Here is a 14,148-nt window from a genome sequence, read left to right as displayed (position 1 = left end):
ATGGTTAATACATTCGCTGAGGGACGTTGGAAGTGAATTGGTGTATTATACTCAAGTACCTGGACAATTATGAAGCTGCTGAGAGAGCGAGAGATTCACAGGACTAGGGATTACACCACGGGGACCCAGCAAGATTCTGGCTTTGCGAAAAGGCCACACAATGAATGTCCTGACATCATGAAGCCCACGCCAGTCACTAAAAACACACGGCCGCAAAGCCAGACATTCAGCGGCGCCAGCTCAGTGACACTGACACAGCCATTATGGACACCCGGAGAGACACCTAGCCCCAGGGCTTGAACCCCTCATTAAACTAATCTCAACTTTTTATTTTATTTTACCAGGTAAGGCCCGTTGAGCTGTATAGCTCTTTTTCAGAAGTGACCTGGCCACAAATGATAGCTCAATGAAGTGGCTTATCATGTGCAAACTCATCGCAGTAGCCAAATGCCCTCAACGCACGTTTCTAATGGGTGGCATTGAGTTACTGACATTCCATATTTCTATGACAGGACCTAGGTAGTCCTGTGTTCAACAGTGAGGGTCAATCTGGTCCAACCCATGTGAGACTAGGCTCTAAGGAAAGCTGTCTCGGGTGTGGACCAATCAACTTCAAGGACAGTGCATACATTATCAGAGTTATGTTCTTTTGTTTGTATTATGACTGCAGGTATTGCGGTCTATGCAAACATGACTCCTTGTAAAAAGGTGTCAGTTTTGTTGCCAGATAGAAGGCTAAAAAAACAATTATCATATTTTTACTGGCAAATGAGGTTCCCATAATGAGGGTCAAGTTAAAATATCTCCCTGCCCAAACACGTTTGGGGTGGCACTTAATTCTGTTGGAAGACTTGGGTCAGTAGTGGACATTCCACATTCCAATGATGAGGATCAGTGTATCATCTTCATATTACATTTTCGAAAGTAACAATTCATTTTTAAATAACCTCCTTGTTGAGAGATATTCGTAAGCTATATTCGGGGAAAAGAAACATGTACAAAACCCAACAGCGCTTACAGGAATTATATATCCAAAAGATTGATTGCAAGAATTTAACGAGTTATAGCATTCCTAGTGGAGCTTGGTCCATAAATAACCTCAGTTGGGATGAGCACAGAGCATCGACGGTGATTCATACGTAAAAAACAACAACCCTAAGACAGTAATTTCCCATATCTATGAGCCATTGACACAGAACCTCAGGGAGCCAAAGTCTGCCTCTATGAGCTACTGAAACTATTCAAGTAAAATAAAAAAATGAACCTAAAAGAGCCTTCGCTTTATGAGCCAAGGAATCCTAAGAATCTCATGGCTGCACGAGGTTACGTAACAAGAACTCCCAATGGGACTTTGAACCCCACTCCCTGTCCGGCCTAATGGTGATGGATGGCAAGGTCACACACAGACTCATAGATCTCAATTGTTTTCTTAAAGACTGAAGTGCTGTTAGCGAGCACCTATTAAAATGTGCAAGAAGCACTTATTAAGGTGCACAAATTGGTGGCGTGGCCAACATCACGCTTAGCCGTCTTTGTCTCCCCAGTGTTGATGTTCACACACCATAGTAGTTACTGATTTAAGGCTGAGTCGACCTAAGGGATGATCTAGACATATTGAGCTCTTACTTGCCACTGATTTTGCCTGTGGCTGGGAATCGAACCTCGGTCACCGGGGAACACCGTGCAGTGCGAAAACCACTGCTTTCCATACACACACATTGATGTCAACAAGTACATACCATACAAATATACAAAGACAAAGATCCTCCATAAAGCCTTAACCGATTTTGGGGTGAGTGCTGTTAGCAAGCACTTGTGAAGGCGGGGACAGCACACAAGCGCATTTGTCTCCCCAGTTGCGATGCTTACACATCGCAGACGGGAATCAAACATACATACATATACGCACGTGCAGTGCACAAATCCAAGAACACGAATTGGAGTAGGTGACGAAGCCTTTGTCGTTGCAGCACCAACGTTTTGGAAGAAACCTCGTTTCCTCCCTTAACATCGTGAATTTTTCCTTCCCAAAAATATCCCGAGGCAAAAGATTAGTGCCGGATACAACCCCATTAGCAAATGCCAATTGTAACTTTGCTCCTTACCCGTGTATCAAAAGTTACTTTTTTTACATCCAATTTTATCGAGGGATTGCAATTTGAATTTACATACTTTGTTAATTTATCTTTCGTGGCTTTCTTACCTTTTCTACACTTTGCTCTCCTATCGGTTGTTGTATTGTTTGTTGTTGTTGTTGTAACTTTCTGACCAGCCCCTACCCAACATCTGTGAAAAAGAGCTTCATAATTAATCGGAACTCTTCAGTCGAAATAAAGATTCTCATTCTGCACACACTTACTGACAAACATCTAGACACACACGTATATGCACACGTCTTATATTTGGTTTTAGTGAAGCATACAACTTGAGTGAGCGCTGCAATTTTCTCTCCCTCCCCTCCTTGTGTTTCCATGGTTGTGGCAATGCCATTTGGCTGCCAATTCTGGCAGGAGCCCCAATTTTCTCGCACGATTTCGCTCTTCGGACTTGGCTTGAATTCTACACCAGAATTGAGGCCTAGGGGAAACATAACATCCCGGCACAGACATGCCCCACTCCCAAGTGGAAAATCGAGAAATTCAGGAAATCATGGAAGTGTTACTTTCGTTAAACAACTGGAGTTGTTCGTAATTTGAGGATAAGTCACTTCAGATCAACTCGAGATCTGACCTCAAGTGGGCTGCCCATGGTAACGAAGTTTGTTGGTGTTTGTACAAAGACAAAGATACCCTGTATTGCTTTAACAGACGTTGAAGGCAAGCGCTGTTAGCGAGCACATATAAAGACTGGCACAGCACGCGAGGGGTAGGTGGCCAACGTCATGCCCGGCCGCCTTTGTCTCTCTCGTGGCCATGTTTACACACCGCACCAGGTACTCATTTGAGGCTGAATCGACCTAGGAGAGCCCCAGGACTGGTTCAGATAATCGTCACTGGTGTTGGCCATGAGCGGGAATCTAACTCGGGACCCCGAGATCGTAGCACAGCAGGCAAACCGCTACACACACTTATCAAATGTTTTATACTTACACGTACTATCATACATACAAGCACTGTCAATCAACAGACTAATGCGTATAAACTATTATTATAACTCGCTTTGTGGACAATCAAAGGGCAGTTGACTCACGAGAATGTATTCGTCATCCTAGGTCTCACAAACCAAGGTGTACAAAGAAAGAACATTTCGATGTTTCAAAATACAAGAGCAGGTAGACCGAAATTGCATGAAGAGAGTAACACGATCCCTACCAGGAGGGGAGTCCGGTAAGGTGACACGCTCTTGCCAAAGTTACTCATGGCGACAATCAAAGATATTTTGCAAACATCGGAGTTGAGAAATAAAAGGCATTTAACAAAAATGAAAAAATTATCAACCTTGTTATATTCGCTCATAACAACCAATGGAAATGAACTCCAAGGAAATGACCAGAGGACTTAAGAAAGAAGGCTGCTTAGTTGGACTCAAGATGAATACGCGCAGGACCCGGGTGAATTGTTGAATCACGAAAATGCGAGGGACGGGCAATGACTTGGGAAGGCCTCATCTGCCAGTGAGTCGATGATCACGGCTGACAATGCCGATCATCATCCAGAGCGGTAGTGCAGTGGTTCGCGTGCTGCACTACAAACCCAGCGGCCCGAGTTCGATTCCTGCTCACACCCACCAACACCAGTGACGATTACCTGAACCAGTCCTGGGCCTCCCATAGGTCGACTCAGCCTCAAATGAGTACCTCGTGTGGTGTGGACACATCACCATGAGGGAGACAAAGGCGGCCGGGCGTGGTGCTGGCCATCCACCCCCTCATGTGCCGTGCCGGCCTTTATAGGTGCTCGCTAACAGCATTTGCCCCAAAGGATATACACACATATATAGCCATACACAGCTCAAGTGCGATCATGAAAGGGGTTCATGGATCCAGGGTAGAGAGAGGACGTGATAGATGCTAGGGATGTAACGATGCATCAGTCAATTAATATTGATCGTTAAGCTCATGACACATTAAACGCATCGCCTATCATGTTGCGTTTAGGATGCGTAAGTACATAATGAGCTGCATCCATGATGAGGCACTACCATTCCCGACAATCTGAGTCGTGTGACTGAATCGCTAGAAATTATCAAGTCACTAGGGGATTGCATCGTGAGAGCAGTGTTGGAGGGAAACTGTGCATGGTATGGGAATGCTTGCATTTTTGAGTCGACCCTCACGGGAAAGCATGCGTCAACATATATAGTCGTGGCAACGAATGCAAAAACAAGTACAGGAAATAACTGAAGACTTTAATTGGCGGTCGGTAATGTTGGACTCAAAATAAACACGAGCAGAAAAACTAAAGGCACGTGTCACGTGTTTGATAAGAGGCAATCGTTATTGGAAGGGACAGAACTGGAAAATACATCAGGACATGATTACCTAGGGCAGGTACCGAAGGCGGACCAGGATCACAACGATGACTAAAATTAGGTGAGCGAGAAAACGCTGGGAGTACTTTTGTAAAACTGAAATAATGAAAAGCAACGCACCCCAGTCCGCCTGGAGAGGAGAGATTTCAATCAGTGCCTGTTGCCCTGATATGGATCAGAATCTTGGGTACTTGAAAAGAAAAGATAAAAACTAAGCTGAAAAAGAGTTGAAAGAAGCATGGAGATACGCGTGCTTGGAATTACGGGAAACAGATGTGAAACGCGTTGATCAATGGGCGACAGCGTGTTATGGGAGACTGGTGTTTAGATGTCGGCAAGCGCCTTGGGTTTTTGTAAACATGACAAGAGACAATGCACACGAATCGTTGGGGTACCTTGATGCAATGACGCTTCACGGGCTGTGCTTCGCAACCACAGTTTTAGTTCACGAGTGTCCATCACAGGTGCCTTCAGGGGCCGCACTGACAGCCGTGTCTTCTGACCCCATGCAGGGGTCTGGGGCAGAGGTCGCAATCGGGTACCCGATACCCGTACCCTACCCGATACCCAGCTACCTGTACCCGGCTGGGTACGGGTACGGGTACCCATTTGCGACCCTGGTGCGGCCGGGTACGGGTAGGCCGTGAATCACTAGTGAGTCGCCGTTTGTCACTCATTTCCCAACGTCTTGTCTCTTCTCACAATTCAAGTTCCTAGAATCAACCCACCCGCGCCTGCAACATGGCTTCATCCCAGAGGTCGCAATCAGGTACCCGATACCCGTACCTGGCTACCCGTACCCGGCCGCGTAGGGTACGGGTACGGCCGGGTACCCGTTTGCGACCCTGGTGCGGCCGGGTACGGGTACGGGTAAGGAATCAAAACCCGTTTGCGACCTCTGGTCAGGGGACACAACGGTTCGTGTTTTGGCCGCCTAAATATCGACGTTTGCGTGTAGTATTATTAGGATTATTACTCATGTTCGTTTCCAACATGCGCTGTAAATTAATGAATACAAGCCGTTGGGTAAATGCAGTTTTCACATTTTGTTCAGTCTGTGTCATTGTGAGTCTACGGTGACCGTTCAAGACTGGTTTCAATGAATGGTCCACATTGATTCATAATAGTACGTACAGTATTAAAACAAATAAGATCGATGTACAACCCTTTGTCAAGCCACTGCTGAGTGAAGGCCGAGGCATTTACACGCCAAGTCATTTTGTGACCATACTTCACCACGGAGGCCAGTGCAGCTCGATGGGTGGAGAGGGGGGGGGCTTCAAGACTGGTTCAGATTGGATGACTCACCACTGATGTTAGCCATGGCCTGGAACGTAAAACAGACTGCCGGGATCATAACATTGTGGGCAAACCACTGAGCCAAGCAAACACTTCACTTGTTGCTGCTACTGGTGATGTTGTTATAGCTACTTCTGCTGCTGATGTTATTGCTACCATCACTGATGTTGCTGCTTATGTCGGTGGTCGTCATTGCACTGCGCTGTAAACTCCGCGACCTGGGCTCGATTCCGGCCCATGGCTCACATCAGTGACGAGTGATATTCTAACCGGTCTTGGGCCCCCCACCTCCTAATGAGTGAAGGACTCCTGGTGCACTGGTTTCAATGTCAGCACCAGGGAGACAAATGTGGCTGGCCGTGAAACTACCGAGTCAAGCAAATACTCCCTAACAACCATGGTGTTAGTAGCGAGATATACTGTAATGTTTTAATAACTCTTACCAAAAAAAACATTCTTGCCCGCTTTGCGAACAGCAACAAGACTCCCATTTTCTCGATGTTTATCATAGCAGCCACTCACTCTGCTGCCGAGGTGGCAGCGACCCAGGTCTCTGATATATTGTATGGTTGCTACAACCTGTTTTTATCTTGCTCTTTAGACTAATTGAGCTTCATAGTCTATGGCCTTTCAAAATATTGTGCATTAAAAAAGCACTGCCATTTGATTGCCTACAAAACTACGTAGGATTCACCACCGCAACCTCCCTCCCCCAATGCTGCCTTTCCCACCTTTCTACAAATCGCTCCTCCTGCGTTTCCACGCCAAGGACCGTCGTCCGTCTTGCCGCTCAGAAAACCCGCTGGGGCTACGGCGTCCCAACCACAGCTCCATCCATCCACAGCTCCATCCATCCACAGCTCCATCCATCCACAGCTCCATCCATCCACAACTCCATCCATCCACAGCTCCATCCATCCACAGCTCCATCCATCCACAGCTCCATCCATCCACAGCTCCATCCATCCACAGCTCCATCCAACCACAGCTCCATCCATCCACAGCTCCATCCATCCACAGCTCCATCCAACCACAGCTCCATCCATCCACAGCTCCATCCATCCACAGCTCCATCCATCCACAGCTCCATCCATCCACAGCTCCATCCATCCACAGCTCCCCTTGTTCTTCTCAACACGCCTCCTTCCACTTGGCAAGAATCATGCCCAGCTTCACGGCGAGTTTTCCGTCACCGGGCAGTGTTAATGATTGACGTAAAATGTTGCACGCCACAGCCAAAACAGTAAATGATTGTTTTTTGGGAAGATTGCCTGGAAAATTGTACTTTACAGTGCAATGCGTCGAAAATTACGCGGTTGAACGACAACAATCTGATACTTAGTGTCATAATTGCCTCATAAATAAGCCTATCTCTGAACTGAAAATAATAAAAGAAAATAATTGTCATCCATATCAGCTCATTGGCCTTCTGGAGATGTGTGTTGTGTTGAAATATTATTACAAATAATATTTTTACTCAGGTCGCTGGGTTCATAGCACATTGCGCTAATCACTGCCCCCGCCACTCCACCCTCAGAAACATGATTTCCCTTGTTCAGTACGATGCACAGTAAATGCTGTTCAAGTTCGCTGAAGGTCTATCGTACATATGGAGTTCATTAAGGCCTCCTGCACCTACCATACGAGCATTTTACAACACATTTAAGGAGTTCATTAAGGCCTCCTGCCCCTACCATACGAGCATTTTACAACACGTTTAAGACACCGACACCACAAGGGGAATGCTTTCATCCCACAGTGTATTGTTGATGGCTGCTGATAAATGCCTCACTGGTGACATTTGTGAATAGAATAATCCAGTCACTATTCAAGATTCAATCGTTTAACAATGGGCGGCATTATGCAATTTTTGGTCGTTGAAAACATTTGTATAACGCTGCCACAGAACACGCGAATTGCCACCAGCGGCACACAAATGCTGGCATACAAAACCAAGCAACTCGACGGCATTTTACATGCCACAACCTGCCGGTGAAACTCAAGAGAAGTTGAGACCGGTCCAGAGTTTTCTGCTGAAATACATCATTTGGGATGGCCCATAAGTTGATGATTAATTTGTTATTTAATTTTACTTGGTGCAAAAAAACCCCCCACCTTTATCCACGTGTAGTTAAGACACCTCGATGACTGTTCAAAAGTATATTGGGTTTAGAAAGAACACAGCACTAGAAGATAGAAGAGATGATGATGATGGTCGGTGCTCGTGACTGGTCACAGCATGGCACCACCAAGGGAGGGGAACACACTCAACAGTGTGGATGGCCAACGCAGAGATGGGAGTAATGAGATTTTCGTAATAAACTATTTTTTTTATTTTATCATGAAGATGCCGTGGAAATTATATAGCTTCTTGTGGAGTCACTTTGTCTGATCAATCCGAAAATCGGGGGTGACATGGCCAAGCAGTAACGCGATTGGCTGTTTGTTGCAGAGGTTCACGGCTCGATTTCAGCACCTGCCCTGCTCATTACTGCGGCTGTATTTTACTTTCTACATTTTTTATTTTACCAGGTAAGGCCCACGGAGCTATTTCGCTTTATTTTTAGAAGCGATCTGGTCACAAATGACAGCCCAATGAAGTGGCTTATCACGTGGAAAATTATGGCAGCGAAATACTCTCAACACGTGTTTTTAAATGTGGAGGCAACATCCGCAGGACCCGGACAAAAATCTACGCGACCGTGGAGAAAGAGACATGCAAACTCCAAATATACAGCAAGCGACAGGGATCAAACCCACGACCTCCTGTACACCAGGCGGGGTAGTTAACATCTCGCCACTGCGGCGCCCTGGGGCATTACATGACCGTGGCGGATGACGACGAAGAGGTGAACAGATGCCTTCATCCAGCAGTGGATGGATCATTGCAAACGATTTGACAACACACAGAGGGCAGTGGTTGGCAAGTGAACACGAAACTCAAGAGGCCAGCGGGCAGTGGGCACATCGCTGTTGACGTAGCAGATGAGTTTTATTTAGCCGACCTGCATTTAACCACAGTGCATTGTTACACGAACAGCGACGTAGCCAGCGTTATGTTCACGTGTGATATGCAGACGCAAGGCCCCGCAACATGCATTGCTTGCTGGGTGTTATAGAGGGAGCGCCTATGAGTTTTGGGTATGTGACGGTGGGGATGACGGCGTGCCGAACACGCACAGCCGCTCGTGTTTCCCTTCCCAAGTGTTGATATCTGTGACCTCTAAAAGCCCCATAATCACAATTGTATCTATTACAATAATCGTTATCGGCACCAACAGTATCGTCATTACAGTATCACCACCACAATCGTCATCACCACCATTATCACCACAATCTTCATCACCGTGATAAACACCATCACCGTCATCACTGATATCACCACCACATCATCACTGCCATCGCCACCACCAAAAAGGCGCATGAACACTACAACATTTTCGTTTTAGGGCTGAGTCAGCCTAGAGGTGGCTCCAGGCCAAACATATGCAGACTGACCTGTCATGCTGTACTATCACTCACGCATACATACAAACATACATACAAAGATCCCCCATGTAGCCTGTTGGGGCAAGTGCTGTTCGCGAGCGGATATGAAGGCCGGCAAGGCACACGAGGGTGACGGGTGGCCAACGCCCGGCCACTCGGCCACCTTACAGACACCGCACCGGGCAATCATTTCAGGCCGAGCAGACCGAGGTGAGACCCAGGACCTGTTCAGATAATCGTCACCGGCGATGTTGGCCGTGAGCGGGAATCGAACTCTGATCGCCAGGTTCGTAGCGCTAACCGCGGTACCACCGCTCCAGATGTCACTCACTCACGCACGCACCCAAGACAAAGATCCCCCGTATAGCCTGTAACAGACTGTAGGGGCAAGTGCTGTTAGCGAAGACCTATGAAGGCCGGCAAAGCACACGAAGGGGTGGGTGGCCAACACCACGCCCGGCCGCCTTTGTCTCCCCAGTGGCGATGTTTACACACCACACCAGGCACGCACACACCTGGACGACACAACACACAGCACATACACACAGTACCACCGTCTAAACGATAAAACAGCATTCGCCTCTAAGCTGGCGGTGACAGCCTCACCACCTCCCCACCGCGTCGCTTTGTGCCAGGCTAGGTGCACGCACCTCGTGGCGGCAAAGACGACGAGGCGACGCGTCTGCCGGTGGTGACTCTCTGGCAGGATGTGCGGAGCAGGAGGAGCACGCAGGTGCGACAGATGAACCGTGAAGAATGGGACCCCCCCACCCCACCCCCACACCCCAAGGGGTGGCAGCATCCTGAACATCGCAGGCGGCCGCTTCTGATGCTGCTGCTGCTGCTTGGCCACGTGGACTGCTGCCCCAGTCTGTTGGACTTCTTTCGCGCCGTACCTAGCCATACCGTGCCAATCGGAGGCGTTTGCCGGTCCTGCCTATGGAGTTGTGTGCCCCCGACTGACATTTGAGACGTACCTACGTTGACCAGCGGGGTGAACTATGGTCAAATAACCCCGACGACCTGCACGGCGTGGGTTGGTGGGGGGGGGGGGCAAGTCCTCGACTAGCAGCTGATTAATACCACGGTTGTCGGTGAACATTAATAATCATAGAGACAATTCGAGATACTGTTATACCGGACACAAGAGACACTGACCCCCCCCCCCCCCACGACTAACTACAGCCCTAAGAGCTTGTTGGGGGAAGCAAGTGCTGTTAGCGAGCACCTGTGAAGGCCGGCACCGTGGCACACGAGGTGGTGGGTGGCCAGCACCACGCCCGACCGCCTTTGTCTCCCTCACATGGCGAACTCGGGTCGCCTGGTTCGTCGCCCAGCGGCGCTAACCACTACGCCCACCGCTCCCCTCTTCACACTATAGACAAAGATCCCCCGTATAGCCTGTAATAGACTGTAACAGACTGCTGGGGCAAGTGCTGTTAGCGAGCACCTGTGAAGGCCGGCACTGGCACACGAGGTGATGGGTGACCAGCAACCACGCCCGGCCGCCTTTGTCTCCCCAGTGGCGATGTTTTACACACCGCACCAGGTATTCATTTGAGGCTGAGTCAACTTAGACGAGCCCCCGGACCGGCTTAGATAATCGTCACTGATGGTGTTGGTGGCCGTCTGAGAATTCGTATAGCGCAGCGCGCTAACCACTACGCCCACCGCTCCCCCTTCACGCCACACACACAACATATCGATAACCTTGACGGAGCGAATCGTGTACATTCCAATGATGTTCGATAACGAAGCAAGAGTTCAACCTATGCTTAAACTGAGACTTTATGTATAAAGGGTATAACAACGTGTGGTCTCTTGTTTGTTGGGGTCTCAACATGCCGCGTGGCCTAGAGGAGCTCCCGGATCATAGTCAAGGTTCGTTGTTGTTGGTGGTGGTGGTGGTTAGACACGCTAAAGTATAAATGCGATCTACCCCCCCGCCCCGCACTCTTCATGATGAATGATATTGGTCGCGAAAGGCGATAACCGTGCCCCGCCTGAGCTCCTGGGTTGTGGTTGCTTCCAACGCACACGGAACAGCAGCACTGCGGACAGCCCCGAGGGGGGGGGGGGGGGGGTCGTGGTGGTCGCTGGTCCCAATGCTGCCCAAAGCCACCACCACCAACGCTACCACCATCACCACCACCACCGCCACCACCACCACCGCCACCACCACCACCGCTACCACCACCACCGCCACCACCACAATCACCACCGCCACAATCACCACCGCCACCACAATCACCACCGCCACCACCACCAAAATCACCACCGCCACCACCACCGCCACAATCACCACCGCCACCACCACTACAATCACCACCACCACCGCCACCACCACCACAATCACCACCGCCACCACCACAATCACCACCGCCGCCACCACCACCACCGCCGCCACCACAATCACCACCACCACAATCACCACCACCACCGCCACCACCACCACTACAATCACCACCACCGCCATCACCGCCACCACCACAATCATCGTCGCCCCTAACTCTTTGCTTCTTTCGGTAAAGCCACGTGGGTATACAATAAATCGTCGCCCCTAACCGAGTAATTCGCCTGCCGTGGGGTTGTGACCACCACCAACACATCCGAAAGGAACAAACGAAAGGAACGTCACTCCATCAAAGTCACGTTGGTGCAGCACGTGCACGCAAAGACAAAGAACCCCCGTGTAGCCCCTGACAGACTGGTGGGGCAAGTGCTGTTAGCGAGCGCCTGTGAAGACCGGCACGGTACACGATGGGGGTGGGTGGCCAACACCACGCCCGGCCCCCTTTGTCTCCCCAGTAGCGATGTTTTACTCCACACACACACAGCACCAAGTACTCATTTGAGGCCGAGTCTACCTAGGGACAGGTCCAGGACCGGTTCAGATGCTCGGTGGTGTTGGTGGCCGTGAGCGGAGGAATCGAACTCGGGTCGCCGGGTTCGTAGCGCTAAACCACGACACCACCGCTCCCCACGTCCACACACAGACAGACACAACACTCGCACGTGAATGTACAACAATAAACTTGTTGTACAACAATAAACTACAATAAACGTGTTGTACAACAATAAACACACACACACGCAGGAGCTCTCCTCCAGCAGTCAAACAACGTTTGTGATATGAACACTGTACAGGAGCATAGACTACATATGCAGGTATTTATTGTCATGTATATAGATCTATCCATGCAGAAACAAACAGATGCACATGTACACACACACAGACACACACACAGACACACACACACAGACACACAGCCAGACACACACAGACACACACACACAGACACACAGCCAGACACACAGACACACACAGACACACACACAGACACACACACACAGACACACACACACACAGACACACACACACACAGACACACACACAGACACACAGACACACACACACAGACACACACACAGACACACACACAGACACACACACACAGACACACACACACACAGACACACACACACACACAGACACACACACAGACACACACACACAGACACACACACAGACACACACAGACACAGACACACACACAGACACACACACACAGACACACACACACAGACACACACACAGACACACACACAGACACAAGGCAGACGGGAAGATGCACAAGGGGGGGGGAGGGGACAAAGAGCAGGCACGCAGACAGCACCATAAAGACAAAGATCCCCCGTGTAGCCTGTGACAGAATGTTGGGGCAAGTGCTGTTAGCGAGTAGCAGCAACAATGAAGGTCGCTGGCACTGTGGCACACGAGGGGTGGGTGACCAGCACCACGCCCCGACCGCCTTTGTCTCCCCCCCCCCTGTAGCGATGTTTACTAAAAACCGCACCACTCATTTGAGGCTGAGTCGACCTAGGGGGGAGGCTCCGGGACCGGTTCAGACAATCGTCGCCGGTGGTGTTGGTGGCCGTGAGCGGGAATCGAACTCGGGTCACCGGGTTCGTAGCGTAGCGCTAAACCGCTACACCGCCGCTCCCCACACACAGACAGACAGACACACAGACACAGACACACACACAGACAGACACACAGACAGACACACACAGACAGACACACACACAGACAGACAGACACAGACACACACACAGACAGACACACAGACAGACACAGACACGCAGACACACACACAGACAGACACACAGACAGACAGACACACACACAGACAGACAGACAGACACACACAGACAGACACACACACAGACAGACAGCACCACACGCACGCAGACAACGACGGTGAGGCGTGCAGGTAGGAACACACACACAGGCAGAGAGAGAGAGACACGCACGCACGCGTGCAAAGACCGTGGCTTGACACACAGCAGACAGACACAGGCAGACACACACACACAGACAGACACGCAGACACACACACAGACACACACACAGGCAGAGAGACGCGAGGGTACAGGGAGACACGTGGGTAGAGGGAGACACGTGGACGCGGGGAAGGAGAGAGCTCACCTCAGCTCGCCTCCGCCGACATGCACTCGAGGAGGAGCCCAGGGGTATGCGGAAATAAGAAGACGACTTCACTGTAACTCGTTATATGAGCTCACTCTCCCCTCACTCTCCACACACTCCTCCCTCTCTCTCCTCACTCTCCACCCCCTCACTCTCCACACACTCCACCCCTTCACACTCCTCACTTTCCACCCCCTCACTCTCCACACACTCTCCGCACTCTCCACCCCTTCACTCCACACACTCCACACACTCTCTCCTCACTCTCCACACACTCCACACACTCTCTCTCTCCTCACTCTCCACCCTTCACTCTCCACACTCCACACACTCTCCACTCACTCTCCACCCTTCACTCTCCACACTCCACACACTCTCCACTCACTCTCCACCCCTTCACT

General features: G+C 50.0%; 1 protein-coding gene across 2 annotated transcripts in view; it reads right to left on the bottom strand.

Moving 5' to 3' along the window:
* LOC133346532 (tissue factor-like) overlaps positions 1-13,883 on the bottom strand; it is a 29,177-nt gene extending 15,294 nt beyond the window's left edge. Inside the window, exon 1 of one of the 2 annotated variants that reach the window (XM_061558177.1) lies at positions 13,748-13,883. The gene's annotated coding sequence lies outside the window, so the exon portion shown is untranslated. Of the gene's footprint in view, positions 1-2,203; positions 2,245-13,747 lie in introns of those variants that run through there. The other variant, XM_061558178.1, reaches the window with a different exon arrangement.
* Between the last annotated feature and the right edge of the window lie 265 nt (positions 13,884-14,148).

Source organism: Lethenteron reissneri, chromosome 24 (genome assembly GCF_015708825.2).
Source record: "Lethenteron reissneri isolate LAM-NWPU_2019-01 chromosome 24, ASM1570882v1, whole genome shotgun sequence".
Taxonomy (NCBI): Eukaryota; Metazoa; Chordata; class Hyperoartia; order Petromyzontiformes; family Petromyzontidae; genus Lethenteron; species Lethenteron reissneri.
Note: the sequence above shows the minus strand (reverse complement) of the source record. Positions and strands in the feature narration are given on the sequence as shown.